Source organism: Adiantum capillus-veneris, chromosome 21 (assembly GCF_014529385.1).
Source record: "Adiantum capillus-veneris isolate H3 chromosome 21, ASM1452938v2, whole genome shotgun sequence".
NCBI classification, from domain to species: domain Eukaryota; kingdom Viridiplantae; phylum Streptophyta; class Polypodiopsida; order Polypodiales; family Pteridaceae; genus Adiantum; species Adiantum capillus-veneris.
Genome location: NC_140951.1, coordinates 101,409,770 through 101,435,470, shown reverse-complemented (window position 1 = coordinate 101,435,470; position 25,701 = coordinate 101,409,770).

Sequence of the window (25,701 nt, the reverse complement as noted above, 5' to 3'; positions counted from 1 at the left end):
TGCCATTAAAGCTTGGCTCTTGGTTAGATTTTTTGTTGGTGTAGCCCTCTACTTCTCAATTCTTGGAGAAGGAGATGGAGTTCTTGCTCAAAACTTAACCTATCTGTGTGTGTAGCAAAATGTTTAAGACTAAAAATGCCAAGCTTTCTTTCTCTTGGTCGACCCCTCTTGCTTTTGCCTCATGTTGGCATCTCATTGGCTCCCTATAAAGGTTAGCCAATCACAAATTAGAAGCATAATTGATAGCCTTGTGACATGTGTCCCCCTTTCCCCTTTTGTGAGAGCTTTAGGTAATTAAATACTTCATCTAAACTCTCATTGGAACTTTTTGTCTTCTGGAAAACAGGAATCAGGCAAGCCATTGGGCCTCTGGATGCTCATTGGACCCCTTGGTAGACTGTCCAATAGTCTTCTAGGGAGCCTAGTTTCTATTGGTTCTTTTATCAAGAATTTCTAAATTGATTAGAATAAATTTACTCTATCCCAATTCTTATTGGTCCACCTCTATGGCCATCCAATAGGATTTGAGGGGAGATTGGGAGAAACTGGGCTAGGAGCCTGAGATGTTTCCAGTATTCCCTTTGTGTAAAGGGGGAGGTTTGGAGAGTGTGTGTTTGTGTGTGTGTGTGTTTGTTTGTCTCTCATCTTCTACAATAAGGGCACGCCCCATCCTTACTAGGGATGTGGGAAGACTTTTTAGTCTTCCCATGACCATCCAATATTTCCCCTACTTTGGCCTTTGGACAATACAATTAAAATGAGGAACTTTAGCCAATGGAAGTCTTAATGGGGTTGAGCTGTCATAAAGTCTAATACTTAATATCTAACCAACCCAAAAAAAATTCTCATATTAAATTGATCACTTAATGTGGGAGAATAAACGGGAACAAGTTTTAAGATATAGACATGTGCTTATAGATCTATCTCAACATGCGGCCAATGGTAAAGGGGCCCAAATGAGAGATGTTCTATCAAAGAGAAAGGCTAAGAAATGGAGCATAAGACCTTAGGGTTAGCTTCATTGAAGACCTCCAATAATGTGTGTAAAAGGCCTTTGACCTTAGGTAAGCTAGGGCTGAGCTTGAGGCACGGGAACCTAACCCAGTAGGAGGTGCTTGTCCTGCTTGTCATGCTTGATGACTAAGGTGCTTGAGGTGCTTGAGATGCTAGGGTTGCACTTGAGGTGAGAACCCAAACCAAGCTTAAAGTCCTTATGAGCCAAGCTTGTGGTGGGAACTGGGCCTATGCATGAGGGTCTTCAGGTGTCAAAAAGTCAAAGATTCAATACCTACAAGGAGGGGGCGATCCCTACATAAGGGGGGATGAGAGAGAACACCCACACACTCACACAAGGCATGCATGGTACAAAGAAAGCAAAAGGGACACTTGTCAAGTTCCTCCTCATGTTGCCGTCATGGTGTGCCTGAAGCCTATTGGTTGGCCACCCAAGGGGTCCAATAATAATTTAGGAGATTTAATTAATTGATTTAGCATTTATCTATCCCTCTCTCTCAAAGGGGAAAGGGGGACACTTGTCTCAAGGCTACCCTTGCTGCTTGTAATGCCTCTTGCTTGTGATTGGCTAGGCCTGGAGGGGTCCAATGAGCTTCAAGAATGAGCTACAAGGGGGGGTCAACCCAAGCAAGCTAGGGGGTTGCTTAGGGGGTATACTCACCCACACACACTCACAAACACTCTCATTGTGTGCTATGCAAAGTGCAAGAACTCCTTATCCTTCTCCAAGCAAGTAGAGGTTGAGAGCCTACACCAACACTCTTGGATACGGAGTGCAAATCCAACCAAGAGCCATGCTTCAATGCTTAAGCTTGCCATCTTCTTCTTCTTCATTAGTACGCTATTATGTATGCTAGCAACAAGAGTTATGATAAGTGAGGAACTAATTCTTTCTCCTACGAAATGTTTCTTCTTCCTATTCCCTACCCTCATTCCCTGCTAGCTCTCTCCACCTTCGAAGGTGTTTGAGGTCTTGGGACTGAGGCTTGGGATAGTAAAAGCTTTCTTCAAGTTTATGTTATGTTTGTGATGCATGAAGATTTACATCTTCATTGCATCACCTAGGTCACATGGAACACAAAGATTATATTGTAACAAGTCTCTTTTAATGGGAGAAATCATAATACAAATGCCTATTGGAGGGGGGACCGGCTCCACATAAATCCGGTCCTCAGCTGTTGTCATGTTCTCTAAATTCTCTCTCTTGCAAAAGTAATGTTCATGCCAAGTTAACTAGGGGTTGCTTAGGGGGTGCACTCACCCACACACACTCACAAACACTCTCATTGTGTGCTATGCAAAGTGCAAGAACTCCCTCTCCTTCTCCAAGCAAGTAGAGGTTGAGAGCCTACACCAACACTCTTGGATATGGAGTGAAAATCCAACCAAGAGCCATGCTTCAATGCTTAAGCTTGCCATCTCCTTCTTCTCCATTACTATGCTATTATGTATGCTAGCAACAAGAGTTATGATAAGTGAGGAACTAATTCTTTCTCCTACGAAATGTTTATTCTTCCTCTTCCCTGCCCTCATTCCCTACTAGCTCTCTCCACCTTCGAAGGTGTTTGAGGTCTTGGGACTGAGGCTTGGGATAGTTAAAGCTTTCTTCAAGTTTATGTTATGTTTTTGATGCAGGAAGCTTTCCATCTTTATTGCATCACCTAGGTCACAAGGAACACAAAGATTGTATTGTAACAAGTCTCTCTTAATGGAAGAAATCATAATACAAATGCCTATTGGAGGGGGGACCGGATCCACATAAATCCGGTACTCAACTGTTGTCATGCTCTCTAAATTATCTCTCTTGCAAAAGTATTGTCCATGAAAATTTAACTAATTGCTAACATTATGTTGCTATCTTCAACTATGTTCACCCGCTATGCTCACAAAATCATTTCTCAAAAGTACTTTCATTAATTTCTGCTACTCTCAAGTTAAATAGGCCAATTCCATTACATTGGTATCAGAGCATTTGGTTTCTCTTTTCTTGCTTAAGAATTGAGGTCCTTAAGTATCCTATAAAGGGTTGATGTTGTTAATTATATTAGGGTATGTGGAACAGGGGTGTATTATCGGTTTTGTTGAGCCCACTACGTGGGGGATGGTGCACACCTCGGGAGCTTTGGACTTAATAATGGAGTCTTTTTAGACTTGCCTACGACCTTACCATTATTGAGCCATAAGAAGTCCAAAAGGAGCTAGCCCTTAGTGACTCTGCTATGTTAGACCTACTCGTCTACTCTTTATAGTCAACCACTTCGATCCGTGGGTGTAGATACTTAAGAGCCGATTTTCAAAGGGTAAGAGGAGTGGAAACTAAGGTTTTGAATTGCCAAAGCATACACTAAGTACATACAAAAATTTTGTTAACATGGCTGACAATAATCAAGAGAGTCGAATGAACATTGATAGCTTTGATTTTTCACATGAAGGTGCTAATGATGATGCTCCCATGTTTGTGAATTATCTCGGCACTAGGTTGCAACAAGCTATGGGCAACCCTGCTTTGCAAGCCGAAGTTACTCAACAACTTGGTGCTTATGGAATTTCCCTTCCTTTCCAAGAGGAGAGAGAACTTAGGAGGCCTCTTGAAGAGACCCCCAAAAGAAGACTCTCTCCCATTCGAGAGGAGGAATCCAAAGAGCAAGAAAGCAATGAAAGTTTAAGTTCCTCTGAAGATGTGGCTCCACGAAGACGGCGGTCTAGACGATCGCCCACTCCTCCCAAGAGGAAAAGATCAACACATAGTCCTTCTCCTCATCACTCTGAAAGGCAAGAGAGGAAACAAAGGAAGAAAAGGGCTAGGAAGAGGTCACCCTCTTCACCTTCTTCTTCACCTTCCTCCTCTTCTGACGAAAGTTATGGTTATTCTCCTAGAGAATACAAGAGGGGAGGACATCGCAAATCATTTCCTGCATGGCGAAGGTCACAAAAGCTAAAGAAGTTCAAGGAGGGAGGAAAGAGTATCTCTTTTCTCACCTATGATGGCACATTCGGTGCTACCGACAAAGTGTTGGCCTTCATCTAGCAATTTGATGCAGCCTTTGGAGATGAGGGCTTCACAGAGTCCTCTAATCTACGCCATGTAGCTATGCACTTCCAAAAATCATCTCGTCAATGGTGGGCTAGCCTTCGTGGAAATGGTGAAGCCTCAAAGACATGGAAAACTCTATGAGTTTCCATCATGAATCAATTCCTTGCAAGCGATGCAAAGGACAAAGTGCTTACCGAATGGTGCAGCTTGAAGCTCCTCTCCCATGAGTCTATCCACAAATATTTAGACAAGTTTGGGGATTTACATCTCAAGGCTACTGTCTTTCAAAAGATAGACTTTGCCGAGCAAAGGCAACAATTCTATGCTGGATTACCTGAAGAGATGGCCGAATACATCAACTCTCAACGGCCTAGTACTATTAGCGAAGTAATCCATCACACCATGGTTGCTTCACGCATCAATTTCCATCAAGGGGCTAGACATAATGTCAAGCCCATGGAAAACAAAGACAAAAATGATGCAAAGGGGAAAACCAATGTTCACAATACTTCCCAAGTCAATTCCAACAACAACAACAATCGGTCTACGGAGAAGGGAGTTTACAAAGGTAAAAACAAACTCTCTCCTAAAGAGCTTGAAGCTTTTCGCAAGGACCATAAGTGTTTCAAGTGTGGGGAGCAAGGACATGGCTATCGTTCTTGCCCCAAGAAGAATACTCGCAATGAGACTCCTAGGGCTTCCACCATCGAAGCTCCAAAAGAGGATGCTCATTGCAAAGGATCATCACTTTTCTATGCTTGGCGAAATGTAAGAGAGCATGATGCCTTCATCTTGTTTGACCCTGGCTCTACTCTTAACTTCATATCAATGGAGTTGGCCACCAAGTTGGGCATTCAAGCTTTTGAGATGGGAGATATAGTAGTGGCTGATGCAGATTTCAAGGGACAACAAGCCTCTGTTACTCCCTTGATTGGGAAGTTGAGGCTTCATGTCCAAAGCTATGACTTCTTCATCTCTCCTCTCCAACATGAGGATGTTATCCTAGGGGCACCATGGTTTGATCGCATGGCTGCCAACATGAAGTTCCCTGAAAGGAGAATCTACTTCACCTACAGGGGAAAGAACATGTATATAGATGCTAGTGAGCGTGGTCGCACTATTCCACTTGTAAATCCTCTTGCTTTTGATAAGTCAATGAAGAGCTCAGTTTCTGCGTACATGATTTTTGTCAAAGAGTCTCTAAAAGATACTAATGTTTCATCAAATGTAAATGGTAGGAATCAAGAAGAGTTAGACTTGTCTAATTTTCTAAAAGGATTCCAAGATGTGTTCATCGATGATATCCCTATGGACTTACCTCCAAAACGAGCGGATGATGACCATCGTATTGAGCTCCTTCCTGGAATCTCACCACCTAATAAGCCTCCTTATCGAGTCTCACAAGCTCAACAAGAGGAGATCATGAGGCAAGTACAAGAGCTGGTAGACAAAGGGATGGTGAGTCCTAGTTCCTCTCCCTTTTATTCTCCAGTCCTTTTAGTGAAAAAGAAAGATGGTACATACCGTATGTGTGTGGACTATCGAGCACTAAACCATATCACTATCAAAAATAGATTTCCCGTACCTCGGGTAGAAGATCTGTTTGATAAGCTACAAGGCTCGACCTACTTCAGTAGGATTGACCTTAAGAGTGGCTATCATCAAATAAGGATAGTGGATGAAGATATCTTAAAGACCGCGTTTCGCACAACGTTTGGTCTTTATGAATATCTAGTCATGCCTTTTGGCTTGACTAATGCACCAGCTACGTTCAATCGTTTGATGGAGAAAATTTTTAGACCATACCGCAAATTCAATGGAGTGTTCTTTGATGATATCATCATCTACTCCAAGTCTTTGGAGGAACATAAGAAACATCTCCAAGTAATTTTTCAAGCATTGAGGGAGAACAAGCTTTTTCTCAACCAAAAGAAAAGCGAATTCTTCCTTCAAGAGATTCAATACCTAGGTCATATTATCTCTAAAGATGGTATCCAAATGGATCCATCAAAGTTAGAGGTAATAAAAGCATGGCCTAACCCAAGAAATCTACATGATCTAAGAAGATTTGTTGGTATGTGCGCATACCATAGACGCTTCATAGAAAAATTCTCTCAAGTAGCAGGACCACTACATGACTTAACTAAGAAGAACATTAAGTTTGTATGGACTGCTAAGGAGCAAAATGCTTTTGAAAAGCTCAAACAAAATCTTACTTCCCAACCAGTCCTCGTGCTTTCGGATCTCTCCAAGCCATTTGAGGTCCAATGTGATGCTTGTGGTGATTGCCTTGGAGCAGTTTTTCTTCAAGAAGGGCATGCCATAGCATATGAGAGCGGAAGGCTCAATATTGATGAGCGAGTCTTGGGAATTTATGAGGAAGAGCTTTTAGCTGTTCTACATGCCCTAGACACATGGAAGCACTACCTATTGGGGATTCCATTTATCCTACGAACCGACCACCAAAGTCTCATGAATTTCATGACGCAAACCAAGCTTTCCGACAAACAAATGAGGTGGGCAAATTTTCTTTCGCAATTTAATTTCCATATTGCTCACATAGCTGGTAAGCACAATCAAGTGGCTGATGCACTTTCACGACGACCCAAAGTTAATGAGGTGTCTATAGCTACTCACAATGATCTATCCTCTATGATAGATGAGTATGCTACTGACCCTGACTTTAGAGACATAATGTCAGCCCTTGCTTTGGGGAAGAAAGAGGAACCATTCACCTTGCAGGATGGTTATCTTCTCCACGGCAATAGGCTATGTGTTACCCATTCCCTTCGTGATAAAGTTATGTATGAATCCCATGCTCCTCCATATACGGGGCATAGAGGTATTCAACCTACTCTCCGAGGAGTAGAGACGTACTTCTATTGGCCTACCATGAAAGTGGACATACAAGAGTATGTTTCAAAATGTGTAGTATGCCAAAAGACCAAGTATGATAGAGGGAAGCAACCTGGATTACTCCAGCCATTGCCTATTCCAAATTCACCATGTTAGAGTATATCCATGGATTTCATCTTTGGATTACCGAAGTCTATCCATGGGAATACAGGAATATGGACAATAGTTGATAGGTTTAGCAAGCAAGCACATTTTATTCTTGTCAAAAAGACTATTAAGGCACATCAAATGGCATCTCTCTTCATATCTCAGATTTTCAAGCACCATGGATTACCCACATCCATCGTGTCAGATAGAGATCCTAGAATGACCAGTAATTTCTGGAAAGGTCTCTTTGAAAATCTAGGAACAAGATTGAATTTTTCTTCGGCCTATCACCCACAAACGGATGGCCAAAGTGAGATAGTCAATCTTACGATACTCGATCTACTGATCAAGACTTATGTTACCGAAGTAGATCAACGCTCACAATGGGAAAAGTACTTACCTCTTGTAGAGTATGCCTACAATAATACTGTACATACTTCTACTGGAAAAGCACCTTTTGAGATCATTGAGGGAAGACCTAAAAGTCCCTTGCTACTCAAAGTACATGGGAAGATCTTCGCCGCCGATGAGTATAGCCGTGACCTACAAGAATCTTTTCAAAAGATTAGGGAGGCTATATCCATCTCTCAACAAAGGCAAAAAGCTGCTGCTGAAGCACAGAAGAGCCTTAATGTTCAAAGAAAATGATTGGGTCTTACTCAAGTTTCCTAAGGCTCGATTAAGGCAAACGACGGGCAAATATCCTACGGGCCACCAAAAGTATTATGCTAAACTAGCAAAAAGATACTGTGGTCCTTTCCAAATCTTGAATCCCATCAATGAGACGGCTTATCAACTCAAGTTACCCAACCATTGGCTCATACACAATGCCTTTCATGTAAAACTAGTTAAGCCCTACAAAGGAGAGCCACCAACTGAACCAATTATTGAAGACCCTCCCAAAGTTGAAGACCAAGAAGAGGTGCTACAACCCGAAGCTATTCTTCTGCATGAAGACAAGGTATTACGACATGGTAAGATTATCCGTCGGTATCTTATTAAGTTCAAAAATTATCCTTTTGAAGATGCTAGATGGATGCAAGGAATACAACTTAAGGATAGTATGAACCTTGTCAATGCTTACAATTCTACATTAGAGTAAGAAAATGTACAAATTTCTTTTAAATGACTCATGTTTTTGTCTTATAAGACTAGTCCTTTTTTTAATTGTGCACAAATTCAACTAGTATGCATGCTTAGAATCATGTTTGTGATGACGACGTCTCTCAAACACCAAGTAGAATTTGTCACTCTACTTTGGGAGAATGAAATGGACTAAAGAGCAGACATGCCTGCGGAAGCTATGTCTCCCAAACAAGCACCAAATGGATTAGTCATCCATCTTGGAAAGATGTCATAGGGTAAAAAGGGATCCTCTACCCGCTAAGTAAAATTGACTAATAACTAAGGCTTTATCTCTTGTACCTCATAGTCGTCCTTAATGTCATAAAATCTAATATCTAATATCTAACCAACCCAAATGATTTTAATGATCACTTAATGTGGGAGAATAAACGGGAACAAGTGTTAGGCTTTATCTCTTCTATCTCTTCTACCTCATAGTGGTCCTTAATGTCATAAAATCTAATATCTAATATCTAACCAACCCAAATGATTTTCTCATATTAAATTGATCACTTAATGTGGGAGAATAAACGGGAAAAAGTGTTAAGATATAGACATGGGCTTGTAGATATATCTCAACACGGGACCAATGGTAAAGGGGCCCAAATGAGAGATGGTATATCAAAGAGCAAGGCTAACAAATGGAGCATAAGACCTTAGGGTTATCTTCATTGAAGACCTCCAATAATGTGTGTAAAAGGCCTTTGACCTTAGGTAAGCTAGGGCTGAGCTTGAGGCGCGGGAACCCGACCCAGCTCGAGGTGCTTTTCCTGCTTGTCATGCTTGATGACTAAGGTTCTTGAGGTGCTTGAGATGCTTGAGGTGCTTAATTATTGAGATGCTTGAGGTGCTTGACATGCTTGAGATTCTAGGGTTGCACTTGAGGTGAGAACCCAGCCCAAGCTTGTGGTGGGAACTGGGCCTATGCATGAGTGGCTTGAGGTGTCAAAAAGTCAAAGATTCAATACCTACAAGGAGGGGGCGAGCCCTACATAAGGGGGGATGAGAGGGAACACCCACACACTCACACAAGGCATGCATGGTACAAAGAAAGCAAAAGGGACACTTGTCAAGTTCCTCCTCATGTTGCCCTCATGGTGTGCCTGAAGCCTATTGGTTGGCCACCCAAGGGGTCCAATAATAATTTAGGAGATTTAATTAAATAATTTAGCATTTATCTAGCCCTCTCTCTCAAAGGGGAAAGGGGGACACTTGTGTCAAGGCTACCCTTGCTGCTTGTAATGCCTCCTGCTTGTGATTGGCTAGGCCTGGAGGGGTCCAATGAGCTTCAAGCATGAGCTACAAGGGGGGGTCGACCCAAGAAATCTAGGGGGTTGCTTAGGGGGTATACTCACCCACACACACTCACAAACACTCTCATTGTGTGCTAAACAAAGTGCAAGAACTCCCTCTCCTTCTCCAAGCAAGGAGAGGTTGAGAGCCTACACCAACAGTCTTGGATATGGAGTGCAAATCCAACCAAGAGCCATGCTTCAATGCTTAAGCTTTCCATGTCCTTATTATTCATTACTATGCTATTATGTATGCTAGCAACAAGAGTTATGATAAGTGAGGATCTAATTCTGTCTCCTATGAAATGTTTCTTCTTCCTCTTCCCTACCCTCATTCCCTACCAGCTCTCTCCACCTTCGAAGGTGTTTGAGGTCTTGGGATAGTTAAAGCTTTCTTCAAGTTTATGTTATGTTTGTGATGCATGAAGATTTCCATCTTCATTGCATTCCCTAGGTCACAAGGAACACAAAGATTGTATTGTAACAAGTCTCTCTTAATGGGAGAAATCATTAGTTGCTCTTTCATTAGCAAAATCAAAGCTATCAACATTCATTTTAATATCTTTTCCCTTGTCAGCCATACTAGAAAATTTTTATTTTTACTTTGGCACTTCAAGCCCTAGTTGCTACTCCTCTTTACCTTCAACGATAAGCACTCAAGCATCTATACCCGTGGTTCGAATATTATTAATTGGAAGGAATAAAAGAGAGGGTTCAACAGAGCCTAGACATCACCGGTTCTTATCAAGCTTCTAATAATTCAATAATGGTAAGCCATAGGCAAGCCCCGTAGGTCTCCATTATTAACACTATAGCTCTTGACGGTATCCCCGTTAACTGCACAAAGTAGGTGTGCTTCAAGGATGAAAAGTCCCTATTGTACTTACTATTTTGCAATTAATAACACCAACCATTTGTAGGTGCCTTGAGGACCTCTCGTCTTGAGCAAGAAAATATAAACCAATAGCTCTGATACCAATGTAACATTTAACGCACTAGTAACTTGTGTGTAGTGGAAATTGATAACATAGTGAGCATTTCATTAAGAACAAGCTCCTAATGAGCATAGAGAGAGTACTTAAACTGAGAAAGAAACATAGAAATTTACACCTAGCTAATTTGGGATTGACAATAGTTGAAAAGAGAGAGAATTAGAACAATTGAAAATAGTTGAGGACTAGATTTACATGGAGCCAGTCCCCCCTCCATAAAGGCTTTGTATTATAGCTTCTCTTATCAATGGAGACTTTTGTACAATACAATCTTTGTGCTCCTTGAAAAAACTAGTTGCTAAAATGAAGATGGAAGATTCATGCACCAAATTATTCTTGAAAAGCACACCTAGTGTCCCTAGCCTCAGTCCCAAGACCTCACACACCTTCAAAAATGGTGAGAGCTAGTAGGGAATGAGGATAGATTGAGAGGAAGAATAAGTATCTTACAAGAAAGAAGTATTTTCCTCACATAATCACTCTGATAGCATAGCTTAGCTTAGTAATTAGCATGGTAGAGGAGATGATCATGCCATTAAAGCTTGGCTCTTGGTTAGATTTTTTGTTGGTGTAGCCCTCTACTTCTCAATTCTTGGAGAAGGAGATGGAGTTCTTGCTCAAAACTTAACTTGTGTGTGTGTGTGTAGCAAAATGTTTAAGACTAAAAATGCCAAGCTTTCTTTCTCTTGGTCGACCCCTCTTGCTTTTGCCTCATGTTGGCATCTCATTGACTCCTATAAAGGTTAGCCAATCGCAAATTAGAAACATAATTGATAGCCTTGTGACATGTGTCCCCCTTTCCCCTTTTGGGAGAGATTTAGGTAAATAAATAATTCATCTAAACTCTCATTGGACCTTTTTGTCTTCTAGCCAACAGGATTAGGCAAGCCATTGGGCTTCTGGATGCTCATTGGACCCCTTAGTAGACTGTCCAATAGTCTTCTAGGAAGCCTAATTTCTATTGGTTCTTTTATCAAATATTTTTAAATTGATTAGAATAAATTTACTCTATCCTTATTCTCATTGGTCCACCTCTATGGCCATCCAATAGGATTTGAGGGGAGATTGGGAGAATTTGGGCTAGGAGCCTGAGATGTGTCCAGTATTCCCTTTGTGTAGAGGGGGAGATTTGGAGAGTGTGTGTTTGTGTGTGTGTGTGTGTGTCTGTGTTTGTCTCTCATCTTCTACAATAAGGGCATGCCCCCTCCTTCCTAGGGATGTGGGAAGACTTTTTAGTCTTCCCATGACCATCCAATATTTCCCCTACTTTGGCCTTTGGACAATACAATTAAAATGAGGAACTTTAGCCTATGGAAGTCTTAATGGGGTTGAACTTTCATAAAATCTAATATCTAATATCTAACCAAACCTAATGATTTTCTCATATTAAATTGATCACTTAATGTGGGAGAATAAACGGGAACAAGTGTTAAGATATAGACATGTGCTTATAGATCTATCTCAACACGGGGCCAATGGTAAAGGGGCCCAAATGAGAGATGGTCTATCAAAGAGCAAGGCTAACAAATGGAGCATAAGACCTTAGGGTTAGCTTCATTGAAGACTTCCAATAATGTGTGTAAAAGGCCTTTGACCTTAGGTAAGCTAGGGTGAGCTTGAGGCGCGGGAACCCGACCTATCTTAAGGTGCTTGTTGTGCTTGTCATGCTTGATGACTAAGGTGCTTGAGGTGCTTAATTATTGAGATGCTTGAGGTGCTTGACATGCTTGAGATGCTAGGGTTGCACTTGAGGTGAGAACCCAAACCCAAGCTTAAAGTGCTTATGAGCCAAGCTTGTGGTGGGAACTGGGCATATGCATGAGGGTCTTCAGGTGTCAAAAAGTCAAAGATTCAATACCTACAAGGAGGGGGAGAGCCCTACATAAGGGGGGATGAGAGAGAACACCCACACACTCACACAAGGCATGCATGGTACAAAGAAAGCAAAAGGGACACTTGTCAAGTTCCTCCTCATGTTTCCCTCATGGTGTGCCTGAAGCCTATTGGTTGGCCACCCAAGGGGTCCAATAATAATTTAGGAGATATAATTACTTGATTTAGCATTTATCTAGCCCTCTCTCTCAAAGGGGAAAGGGGGACACTTGTGTCAAGGCTACCCTTGCTGCTTGTAATGCCTCCTGCTTGTGATTGGCTAGGCGTGGAGGGGTCCAATGAGCTTCAAGCATGAGCTACAAGGGGGGGTCGACCCAAGCAAGATAGGGGGTTGCTTAGGGGGTGTACTCACCCACACACACTCACAAACACTCTCATTGTGTGCTATGCAAAGTGCAAGAACTCCCTCTCCTTCTCCAAGCAAGTAGAGGTTGAGAGCCTACACCAACACTCTTGGATATGGAGTGCAAATCCAACCAAGAGCCATGCTTCAATGCTTAAGCTTGCCATCTCCTTATTCTTCATTACTATGCTATTATGTATGCTAGCAACAAGAGTTATGATAAGTGAGTAACTAATTCTTTCTCCTACGAAATGTTTCTTCTTCCTCTTCCCTACCCTCATTCCTTGCTAGCTCTCTCCACCTTCGAAGGTGTTTGAGGTCTTGGGACTGAGGCTTGGGATAGTCAAAGATTTCTTCAAGTTTATGTTATGTTTGTGATGCATGAAGCTTTCCATCTTCATTGCATTACCTAGGTCACAAGGAACACAAACATTGTATTGTAACAAGTCTCTCTTAATGTGAGAAATCATAATACAAATGCCTATTGGAGGGGGGACCAGCTCCACATAAATCCGGTCCTCAACTGTTGTCATGTTCTCTAAATTCTCTCTCTTGCAAAAGTGTTGTTCATGCCAAGCTAACTAATTGCTATGATTATGTTGCTATTAGTTTTTATGAAAAATCTCCACCCTCGTAAAATTTGATGGTCATCACAGTCCATCTTGACAATTTAGGGAGGCACAACCGCCAACGTTTGGTCGTAGGGCCCTTAGCAAGCTTGGCCTCACAACCCCCAAGAATTGCAAATTATGATAAGAAGAGTGGGAAGAGACTCCATGTAACTCGTGAGTGATGTGCCCATTTCACAAAGGTATGAAAGCCATTCTATGCACATGTCTACATGGACATGCAACATAACTCGACAAGTTACATGTGAAAAGGCCAAATCAATTGTCATGGAGGCATAGCACATAACTCATCAACTTACGTGGCTGCCATCATGGAGGAACCCTCAATGTCGACATGGCTACCATGTTAGTTGTTCACGTAACCTGGTGAGTTATGTGGCAACCATGGAACTGAGCAAGCTGCGTGGAAATGTTAGCCACGATGCCCATGCCATGTAACTCGTCGAGTTACGTGGCCAAGGACTCGCCCAGCTCTGTGTCATGCCACGTGGCTCCCCAAGTTTGGAATAAAAAAATATATAGACTATTTTAATTTTTTAGGGAAAAACAAGATTTTGAAGGATCGTATTCAACTTTATGCCATCCAGGAGGTCAAGGTCGCCATCGCCAAAGTCTACAAAGGGGCCCCCAACAGAGATGTCATCAGAGATGTGGTGACACATCGCATTGTACTCTTCACGAGGTGTGCTGCTGTTAACCTCACACTTTTTCTTTCTTCTGGAGCATGTGCACAGAGCTGCAACTTGCATACGGATACTCTCTCTCTCTCTCTCTCTCTCTCTCTCTCTCTCTCTCTCTCTCTCTCTCTCTCTCTCTCACACACACACACACACACACACACACACACACACATACACACACACACACACAAACACACACACACATACACATGCACCGTGGCACCACTGCGAAGTGTGTGTGCTTCTGTCTGTCTGTGTGTGTGTGTGTCTATGTGTGTGATGAGGAGAGAGAGAGAGAGAGAGAGAGAGAGAGAGAGAGAGAGTGAAATAATGGAGAGAGAGAGAGAGAAAGAGAGAGTGTGAGAGACATTGAAATGTGGAGCATCCTATTAAGAGAAAATTGGCCTCTAGTGTACTTGTAAAGGTGGTAATTTGAAAATTATTGGCTAGTTTGGAGGGTCACCTTGATGAAGACCAGCTAAATTTGGCGGACTTTAATGTAAAGACCGATAAAAACCCAAAGATTTTCACTAAAACCTGAGAGATATCCAATGCTCTCCTTTTTTCCATTGCTTTCTAAAAATGTTTATGGTGAACATTGGTGGTGTGTGTGTGTGTGTGTGTGTGTGTGAGAGAGAGAGAGAGAGAGAGAGAGAGAGAGAGAGAGAGAGAGAGAGAGAGAGAGAGAGAGAGAGACTTAGATAAATTATTCAATTCTCTGCAAGTTCTTGCCACACAAAACATTAGTACAAAGAAAACCTATTATCACTGCTATTCCAACCTTGAGAGCACCATAAATGCAAGCAAATGAGAGCATGTACACATTAGAAGAAGAAGAAAGTATGGATAGATAAAGATTCCATCTAATGGAATAATAGATTTTAGCTAGCTATGGAGAAGGGAATTTAGACAACCACATTGTGGTGGATAGAAAATATGAGGGGCAAGGTGGTGAGCCAAGCAAGGTAGGTTTTTAACAAGCACCCTTGCGGGGTTTTGGAATGGTCAAGCTGTCAATTATTGAAAAGAGCTATCGTTTCACCTTGGGGGCCACTGAAATAGATAGCATGATTGTGGACATTAAATACCACATTAACCAAATGTGCCACCTAGCTATGAATCATATAGCATTCTTGACCAAACCAAAGAAAAATATCAACAGGCAACAAGTAGTGTGTTGGACATGCTTGGTCTCACAATTCCCAAGAATTGCAAATTATGATAAGCACAATGGGACCCAAAACCATTTGAGTGCATCACAGTACCTTGTATTCATAGCAATAGCTATGCCACTTTCCCTAGTCTCTAGTATTGCAACCTCTAAATATCACCATAATTCAATCACCTCCACTCAAGAGGGCGTGCCAAATTTTTTCACTTAGCAGGACTTGGTTGACGGCCCGCAACCACTGCAAGAGATAAAGTAACATGTGTAAAAAAGTAGTGCAATAAATAAATAAACAGACGTGGACTACTCTAACAGACGTCCAGGAGGGGGGTCAGGATTTATACTCATCCTTTTCCTTTCAAAGTCTCATGGTCATCTCAATCCATTAGAAAGTCTAGTGTAGCGCAACCCCCAACTTTTGGTCGTAGGGCCCTTGGCGATCACAAAGCAAAAAAATTGTTGATTGTCCCACCCTAGACCAATGAGACGAGAGAGGATGCCCATGAAACTTTTCTAGCAAGGGTAGCCATACTAATTTACACCTGTACAAAGTCTCATGACCATCACAATCCATCTCAAGGATCCAAGGCGCCACGATCACCAACTTTTGGTCGTACGGCCCTTGGTGACCTCAAAGCCAAAAAATTGACGATTGTGCCGCCTTGGATCAACAAGATGCAATTTGATGGCCATGAAACTTTGCAGGGGTAGTGAAACCACACTCATCCCCACCTGTGCAAAGAATCATGGCCATCCCAATCCGTCCCGATAGTCAAGGCTAGCACAACCTCCAACTTTTGGTCGAACGGCCCTTTCCAAGCCCAAAGCCAAACGATTGGTGATTGTGTCACCTTGAACCAAGGACACAGTGTTTGGGGTTTTGTATTCGAAAAGTTATCCAGGAAGGCATGGGGCCCCTAGCTGTGAGAGGTGTGAGGGAAAGAGTTGCAGTAGACGCAAATAATGAAGATAGAGCTTAAAACAGACAGAATGAAACTTGATAACTCAAATCGAATATTGAACAGTACCCCTGTTTTAATCAAATATTAATGGAGGAGTTTATGCTCCTTACAAGGATTAACCTACTTCAATCCAGGTGCTAATCAAGAAAATCATTACTGAACTGCCTTAATCTGCTTCATTTTCCTTTTGCTTCTTCGTGCTATGGCTTTAGGAGCTTCGACTTCCAATGGCCTTAGGTGGTCTGATTTGGCTTAAGGTTCCCGGCTTAGGATTTATGTCTTGGTTTAGAGCTTAGGATTATGATGGCTCGGTTTAGAGCTTAGGATTAACCGGGTTAAGGAGATTCGAGATTATGGCTTAGAGAGCTTATGGAAGCTTGGCTTAGAGCGTTTAGGCTTAAGATTATCCAGACTTATGAGATACGAAAGTTACGAGTATTATGGCTTGGAGAGCTTATGCAAGGTTGGCTTAAGCGGGGTATGCAAGCTTGGTTAAAGAGCTTAAGGTTGATGGCTTAGCGAGATTATGCCCAAGATGGCTTAGCGTTTAGGATTGATTACTCCGGCTTGCTTAAGAGAGCTTGTGATTAAGATGGATAATGAGATTAGAGAAGGTTTTGGCTTAGAGCTTGTGATCCTCAAGGCTAATGATGGCTAAGGAGATTAGAGAGGCTTTGGCTTAGAGCTTGCTATTCTCCTCCGAAGAGAAGAAGATGAATGAAAAGAATAGAGCTCCAAAAGAGAGCCGCCTCCCTCTTTTATAAACTGCATGGACTTCCTTACTAAAAATGGCCAACCCATTAGCGATGTCGCTAATGCGTAGCACCCCTATGACGTTGCAGTCGAGTCCTTCATGCAACGTCATTCGCAAAAGTTTTGATACCAAACAGAAGCGCCTTGAGTTGCTGAGCAATTTCCATCACTTGGTTGAGCTCATCCGAGTGCTGTATAGCCCACTGCGAGTTCTTTCTCTCTCATGCGCAGCTTGCACGCTGCTCGCCATCTTCTTCTTTTCTTTTTGCCTTCACACAACCCCTTTTGCCCACTTAGGTTATCCATCGGGCGGCCTTTGAGCTCATTATGGGCGGCCACTAACTTAAGTGGGTGGCCCTTTTGACTTCAAAGATTGGGCCCTTGGCCATGAGTGGCCGCCTACTTCAAGAGCACTCCATTTGGGCATACATATCGAACAAAGTAATACCTGCACTCAATGCACTGCACTATGAACTCATCCTTTCATAACAACCACATTTGGCATACATAACAAACAAAGCAACCCCCACACTCAATGCACTACACTATGAACTCATCAAAATCCTTTTATGCTTTTGTAACGGCCACATTTGACATACATATCAGGCACTGCATTACATTAATCGTGTATACTTGAAAATACATTGCTAGTGAAGACAACCTTCGATTGCCACCATACTTGGCACATATATTGACGAAGGGATATATTCTGCTCCAACAGCTCCACTTCCCAGAACCTAGTTGGAGCTCAAAATTCTACCAGATGAACTTGACTGATGAAGGGAACCATAGTGGTTCGGAACCGGCCCTCGGTGATACTTAAATTGGCCATATCTTGCCAACCGAAATTCAGATTGACAAACTGGAAAGACCGACATGCTCCTGGAAGTGAGCACTTCGGACCCATGCATTCATATCATCTTGACCTTTTATCAGCAGCTGCCCAATCCGTTACGGATCTGTTACTCACTCAACTTAAAAACTGTCATAACTTCTTATATGTAGCTCCAATTGACAAGCCGTAAAGACAGGCATGTAGAGCACTTCAAGTACTTTAACTTTGATCAACAAAATCCCAGCTATGACCACTGCAAGCATACTCATTGTTTAGAATTATCAAGACATCTTTTGTCCCTTATAGCTACATTTGGCACACTTTTAACTTAAAATTGGCTTGCTAGCAAGCCCTTATAACTGTTGAATAATCATGTAGGATTCAAATAAACCAGATTGTCATCCATTTTCTCATTTTCTTGTCATGGAAGCGGACTGGCACGACATCCACCCCCTCTGAACTTCCACAGCCTCCAGTCTGTGCGAATTGCACTTTATCAACTTCATCAAAATCATCATCAGACATATCATTTGATGTATACATAACATGATCCTCTGGAGGTGGGTCTAAATGGGAATCTTCAAGAACAATCTTGCCTTCTCGCTTCTTGAATAGCTTGATCCGTTTTCCTGCAATAGGCACCTTGAGCATAGTGCCATCAAGTTCACATAATTGATAATGTCGCATTATCAAAAACATGTAGCGCCACATATGGTCCAAACCACCGTTTAACCATTTTCCGCATAGCAGTATATTGGTTCTCCAAGCTACTGTCATAGACAAGTACACAATAACCGTCTTTGATAGCATGTGGTTGTAATCTATGCTTTCTATCAAATGCTGCCTTATTCTTAAATCTTGCCTCCTTAAGCTTCTCTTTAGCCTGTTCAATATCCTCTTGACGCCTCCCAAGCTGGCGGATATGTAGACAAAGCAAGTCTTCAGAAGACATACCTTCTTCCGATGGCATTATGGTCCAAGTAAGAATTGCTTCCTCTATAGGCATAATGGGTTTTTGCCCATGCATCAATTCAAACGGAATAAATCCTATAATAATAGAACTGTGTGTAGTGCGATCAGCCCATGAAGCAAATGGCAAGAGTTTAGGCCAATCACCAATATGTCCTTCACACGCCTTCGCTAAAGCTTTAACAATAGGCGGATGTCCTCTTTCACTTTTCCCATTACCTTCTGGATTATATGCTGTAGTGAGAGCAAGTTTAATGCCCATATGAGCAAAAAACTCTCGAGCTTCATCTGCATCCAGCTCTCCTCTATCTGTAGTAATCCTGCCAACACATCCATACGTGGAGATAACATCTTCAAGCAAGAACTTGCATACTGAACTGGTAGCTTTGGTACGCAAAGCTCTGCCTGCAACCTGATTAGTAAGATCTTCTCTGGAAAGAAAAATATACCTCATCTGCCACACTCCTTCTAGCATTGTAATAAGGTCCACCAGCCACTTGTAATGCATAGCCAGTGGATAGGTGGGATGCAATCCATCTCTATGTTGTACATTAGAGTACTGTTGACATATTAAGCATGTTTCCACAAATTTAACCACATATTTGTACATACCTTTTCACCAATACCGGTCTTTAATCTTGACAAAGGTTGCCCAGACTCCTCTGTGTCCAGCCCATAGACTTTCATGAAACTCTTTCATCACCTACTATTGAGTTTCTTTGTCACAAATAATTCGTTGTGGTACCCCTCCTGGGCGCTTCGGTTTCTTCCATAAATGTCCATCTTTCATGAAATAGCCATAGGCCTTTTTCCTAATCCACATGTAATCTTGGTCACTCCACCCTTCTTGTCTAGTGAGAGTACTTAGGTAGCAGACAATCCTAAGCCACTCTCTGTCATAAAAATATTCAAAAAATGGTTCAAAAACATGAGCAATATTACCACAATTGGCATGTAGATAAGAGGACGTGTAGAACATCAAGCCAACATCATCACCTGTGGTCAACATCTGTTCTTCATTTTCAAACCTGGCTCTTGATAACATATCTGCAATAGGATTATCTCTACCTACAATATGACAAAATTCAAGATTAAGAGACTTAATATAGGCTATCCATCGTAGCATGGCAATTTCCGGAGTAGAGTAGTTTGCAATCATCCCTATCAGTGGCAAGCAATTTGTGTCTACCACCACAGAAGCTCCAATAAAGTATTCTTTATCAGTCCTCACAACCCCCAAGAATTGCAAATTATGATAAGAAGAGTGGGAAGAGACTCCATGTAACTCGTGAGTGGTGTGCCCATTTCACAAAGGTATGAAAGCCATTCTATGCACATGTCTACATGGACATGCAACATAACTCGACAAGTTACGTGTGAAAAGGCCAAATCAATTGTCATGGAGGCATAGCACATAACTCATCAACTTACGTGGCTGCCATCATGGAGGAACCCTCAATGTCGACATGGCTACCATGTTAGTTGTTCACGTAACCTAGTGAGTTATGTGGCAACCATGGAACTGAGCAAGCTGCGTGGAAATGTTAGCCACGATGCCCATGCCATGTAACTCGTCGAGTTACGTGGCCAAGGACTCGCCCAGCTCTGTGTCATGCCACGTGGCTCCCTGAGTTTGGAATAAAAAAATAAAAATATATATAGACTATTTTAATTTTTTAGGGAAAAACAAGATTTTGAAGGATCGTATTCAATTTTATGCCATCCAGGAGGTCAAGGTCGCCATCACCAAAGTCTACAAAGGGGCCCCCAACAGAGATGTGGTGACACATCGCATTGTACTCTTGACGAGGTGTGTTGCTCTTAGCCTCTTACATTCTCTATCACATTTTTTTCTTTCTTCTGGAACATGTGCACAGAGCTGCAACTTGCATACGGACACTCTCTCTCTCTCTCTCTCTCTCACACACACACACACACACACACACACACATACACACACACACACACACATACACATGCACCGTGGCACCACTACGAAGTGTGTGTGCTTGTGTCTGTGTGTGTGTGTGTGTCTATGTGTGTGATGAGAGAGAGAGAGAGAGAGAGAGAGAGAGAGAGAGAGAGAGAGAGAGAGAGAGAGAGAGAGAGAGAGAGAGAGAGAGAGTGAAATAATGGAGAGAGAGAGTGTGAGAGAGATAGAAATGTGGAGCATCCTATTAAGAGAAAATTGGCCTCTAGTGTACTTGTAAAGGTGGTAATTTGAAAATTATTGGCTAGTTTGGAGGGTCACCTTGATGAAGACCAGCTAAATTTGGCGGACTTTAATGTAAAGACTGATAAAAACCCAAATATTTTTACTAAAACCTGAGAGATATCCAATGCTCTCCTTTTTTCCATTGGTTACTAAAAATGTTTATGGTGAACATTGGTGGAGTGTGTGTGTGTGTGTGTGTGTGTGTGTGTGTGAGAGAGAGAGAGAGAGAGAGAGAGGGAGAGAGAGAGAGAGAGAGAGAGAGAGAGAGAGAGAGAGAGAGAGAGACTTAGATAAATTATTCAATTCTTCGCAAATTCTTGCCACACAAAACATTAGTACAAAGAAAACCTATTATCACTGCTATTCCAACCTTGAGAGCACCATAAATGCAAGCAAATGAGAGCATGTACACATTAGAAGAAGAAGAAAGTATGGATAGATAAAGATTCCATCTAATGGAATAATAGATTTTAGCTAGCTATGGAGAAGGGAATTCAGACAACCACATTGTGGTGGATAGAAAATATGAGGGGCAAGGTGGTGAGCCACGCAAGGTAGGTTTTTAACAAGCACCCTTGCGGGGTTTTGGAATGGTCAAGTTGTCAATTATTTAAAAGAGCTATCGTTTCACCTTGGGGGCCACTGAAATAGATAGCATGATTGTGGACATTAAAGACCACATTAACCAAATGTGCCACCTAGCTATGAATCATATAGCATTCTTGACCAAACCAAAGAAAAATATCAACAGGCAACAAGTAGTGTGTTGGACATGCTTGGTCTCACAATTCCCAAGAATTGCAAATTATGATAAGCACAATGGGACCCAAAACCATTTGCATGCATCACAGTACCTTGTATTCATAGCAATAGCTATGCCACTTTCCCTAGTCTCTAGTATTGCAACCTCTAAATATCACCATAATTCAATCACCTCCACTCAAGAGGGAGCGCTAAATTTTTTCACTTAGCAGGACTTGGTTGACGGCCCGCAACCACTGCAAGAGATAAATTACCATGTGTAAAAAAGGAGTGCAAGAAATAAATAAACAAACACGCTTCCATTATCACCAGGCATATGTAAATCCAAAAAATTCTTATGCTCATGGCATTTGCGAGATTTTGAAAGTTGGTATGCCCTAATAAAAAATTATGAAGCATTGAGCGATTGTCAAATGAAATTGTGCGTTTGATTGCGAGGTAGTCATCTCATGACAAGGTGGAGATACTATTGGCAACATCCCCTCAATTCTTACAAGTGCAAGGGACTCGAGGGCAACCACCTTTGGAATCTTAATATCATTGTTGAACCCTTTGAGCATCCGAGCTTCTATTGCTAGAAATTGTAGGATCTCTATCACATTTATAGAAATATGCTAGTATCTATGGAGATAGACTTTGTCTGCTATCCAAATTGTCAAGTTTATGGTTTAGGGTTTAGGTTTTAGGGTCGATTTTCAATTTCCACACTCTAACAATCTGAGGATGGTTTGTTGCACACTTTCACATTTCATGATATTGATTGCTTTTTTTCTTTTTCAATGTAGGCACCATGTTGCAACAGTCAGAGCATGGAGGTGGTGACCCCCCTAGTAGCCAACTCCTGCTCAGCAGCAGCAACAGCTAGCTCCCCCATAGCAGCCACAACCATTAGAGTAGACACGGGCACCTCCTGTTCCTACACCCTCTCTCTCTAGTAGACATACACACTTTGGCGGGCAGAGTTGTTCTGTGGGGCAGAGATCCTTCGTAGTCTTTCAGTTTTCCTAGATTCTAGGTTAGCGGTAGAGGCCTTGAAGGCGATTGCAACCATATTCCACATGATGCATGACCCCCGTACCTTCTTGAAGTGGGCATTCATGCATTGTGTTGGGCATGCAGGCTTGTCGTGGCATCAAGTGGACGTCCTTACTTCAATGCGATCACTCACTTTGAAATAGTTTCATCCTTGTCCAGGAGATGTAGTGGCATAAAGACCCTTTTGCATGGAGGTTTTTCTACACCTTAGCATGAGAGAGAATGCCCTTCTACATTACGTGATGTACTACACTGCCCACCACCTTGCCTCACCACTTGAAGATGCCTACTTACTTTGCTCTCTAGCTTTGAGCAGAGTTTTTCCTTGGGGTCGACGTGGACTACTCTAACAGATGTCCAGGAGGGGGGTCAGGATTTTGCTAGGCTTGGCCACAACACTAGAGGCTCCTAAAGATGATTGAGGTCATAGGGCATCCATGTTATGCCAAGGGCTAGGACCAAGGGCCAAGGCCAAGATGGACATGCAGTCAAGGGGTGCTGTATTTAGACAGCTACTAAGAGCCTATATATGGCATGGTTGTGTGGAGAGTTTCATGGTTTAGTCTCAAAGGTCCAAGACGTACATGAGGTCAAGGGGTGCTATATGTAGATGACTAAGAGCCTACATATGGCATGGTTGGGTGGAAAGCTCAAAACTCTAGTCCCCCATTTTCTTACACTCATATCAACACAATTTTAGTGGTCGTAAATTGTTGGGTACTAAGTACATACTTATTGAGGTTACAAGTATTGTAAACAACATTGATGGATGGTTGTTTATGTATATAGCATGGCTACGTTCAGTTAATGAAAATTTTTCATTGTTGGTACCTACATGTGATTGAGTTTTCACATTCTACTATGTTCCAACTTTTGATGTAAGATTTTCACATAGTTATCATGGAAATCCTAGGCATGAAAATGTGGCTCAAGTAATTTTGTGCTAAATGCATGCACATTAGGTGCACATGATTGTTTGGAATGACATGCAAATTCATGGATAAGATAACCTACAAAGCATATTGCACCACATGCAGTGTCTCTATGAGATTTAGTGTGGATCTCCCAACTACCATACAAGGTACTCACTTGGTATGGGTGTTTGTCAATACATTGATTAAATTGTATACATTTATTCAATCAAGTACACTCTTAAAACAAGTTGGTTCATTCCAATATGCATACCTTATATGAATTGCATCTCAATTTCATGAGTAATTGAGAACCCATATTTAACAATCGGGTGAAAGCATGTTAACCTGTCGCGCTTTTTGTGCTAGTTAGCAGTTTCAAGTTAGCACATCTTCGAAAAGTTGGGCGTCCGGTAAATTTTTTACAAATAATATCAAAATTTGTCGGAGGTTGTACAGTTGGATTCCTTGTTTCAAGTTCTTTCTATTGATATATCATATGTCATAGATCTTGGAGATGTAGCTCAAGTTATTGTACTAGTTAGCATATGTCAAAATTGTGCTAGTTAGCATTGTCTGGGACATGAGAAAGCATGACAGGTTAACATGCTTTCACCCAATCATTTTTGGAGGACTGTATGTAAACCGGTGTGAAGAAAAAACAATACATACTACCACTCATCTAAAGACAAATGGGTATTTGGTAAGTATTAACCTAGTGCTAAAGGATATGCTAAGAGAATATGCTAACGAGAAGCAACCCAACTAGCAAAGATTACCTTTTTAGTTGGGAGTTTGTTCATCATGATGCAAAGAATGTGTCAACTAGGTTTAGTCCTTGCATGTTATTGTAAATTTTTCAACCTTCATTACCAATTCTAATGAGGTTGCCTACTTCTAAAAAACAACAGCAAGTCAAGGACTTGGTCAGTGTTGATGACCTAAGCAAGCATGTTACTTTCATGGAAATTTGCAATGAGGTATTCTTGCATGTTTTAGTACTTTTAAAAAAATTGAAACCTGATTGAGAATTTAGACACCTCTTATTTAATGTAACACTGTTGTATTCATCCAGTTTTGGATACAAGAAGTTGGAAAGGGACAACAACTTCGAAAATCAAGATGTTTTTCTTGGTTTCATTGAGCCTCCTACTACTACACCATGTATCAATGAAATGGAAAGTTTCCCCGATTAAGGGATTCCGCTGTGGAAAAAATTAGTGTCCTTTTTCCACTTTTGTTTTTGAGGACGAAAATGCTTCTCCAAGGGGGGAGTAATAATAGGCCAAGGGTCCAGAAGGACATGTGGTTAAGTGGTGCTATATTTAGATGTCTAAGAGCCTATATATGTCATGGTTGGATGGAGAGCTGCATAGTCAAGTCCTCATAGTCTTAGAGTCCGGCTCGTCGACGTTTGGTAGAGCAGAAGGTTCCTTGAAGCTTAGTCTAGGGGCTCGGCACACTGCTTGGATGGGTGTAATAGGACTTGTTTTGCAGAGTTTTTGAATTTTTTTTTGTGCAAAGTCTGTTCATTTAGCGTTTTTCCACAATCTAGGGTTTTATTCTGATCGTTTTTGTGAGTTTCAAATTTTGACCCAGGACACCTCTTGGGAGCTAGTTTTGGGGGTGCTAAGGTCAAAATTTGGAAAAGTTTTGTAAGTACGAACTGTAGTCCTTAATACGAGGGAAAATATTTCTTCTTTGAGTTTTTACATATTCCTTCAATTTGATGCTCATCTTAGCCCGTAGATTAAGGAAAAAGTGAAAAGATGTTGTTTTACGTTGCTTTTGTAGAAATTGGCAACTTGCAGGTAAATTTTTGGCCAAACTGAGCTGAATATGGATGTTTTGTCTCACATGACTATCTAGGAGCTCGTCGAGATGGATGAATTCATATGAGACAGGATGTGTTCTAGTGGTTCTTATGCATTTGTGTATAGGACGCCTCTTTTGGAGCCTATTTTTTGACCTCTTTGTTAAAGACTAGAGTTGAGGACAAAAATAGCCACTTTTCGTGAAGAAGACATCCCCCATACTGAAAAGGAGGCTATTTGACTATGATGATGGACAAAGATTGTGATTGTGA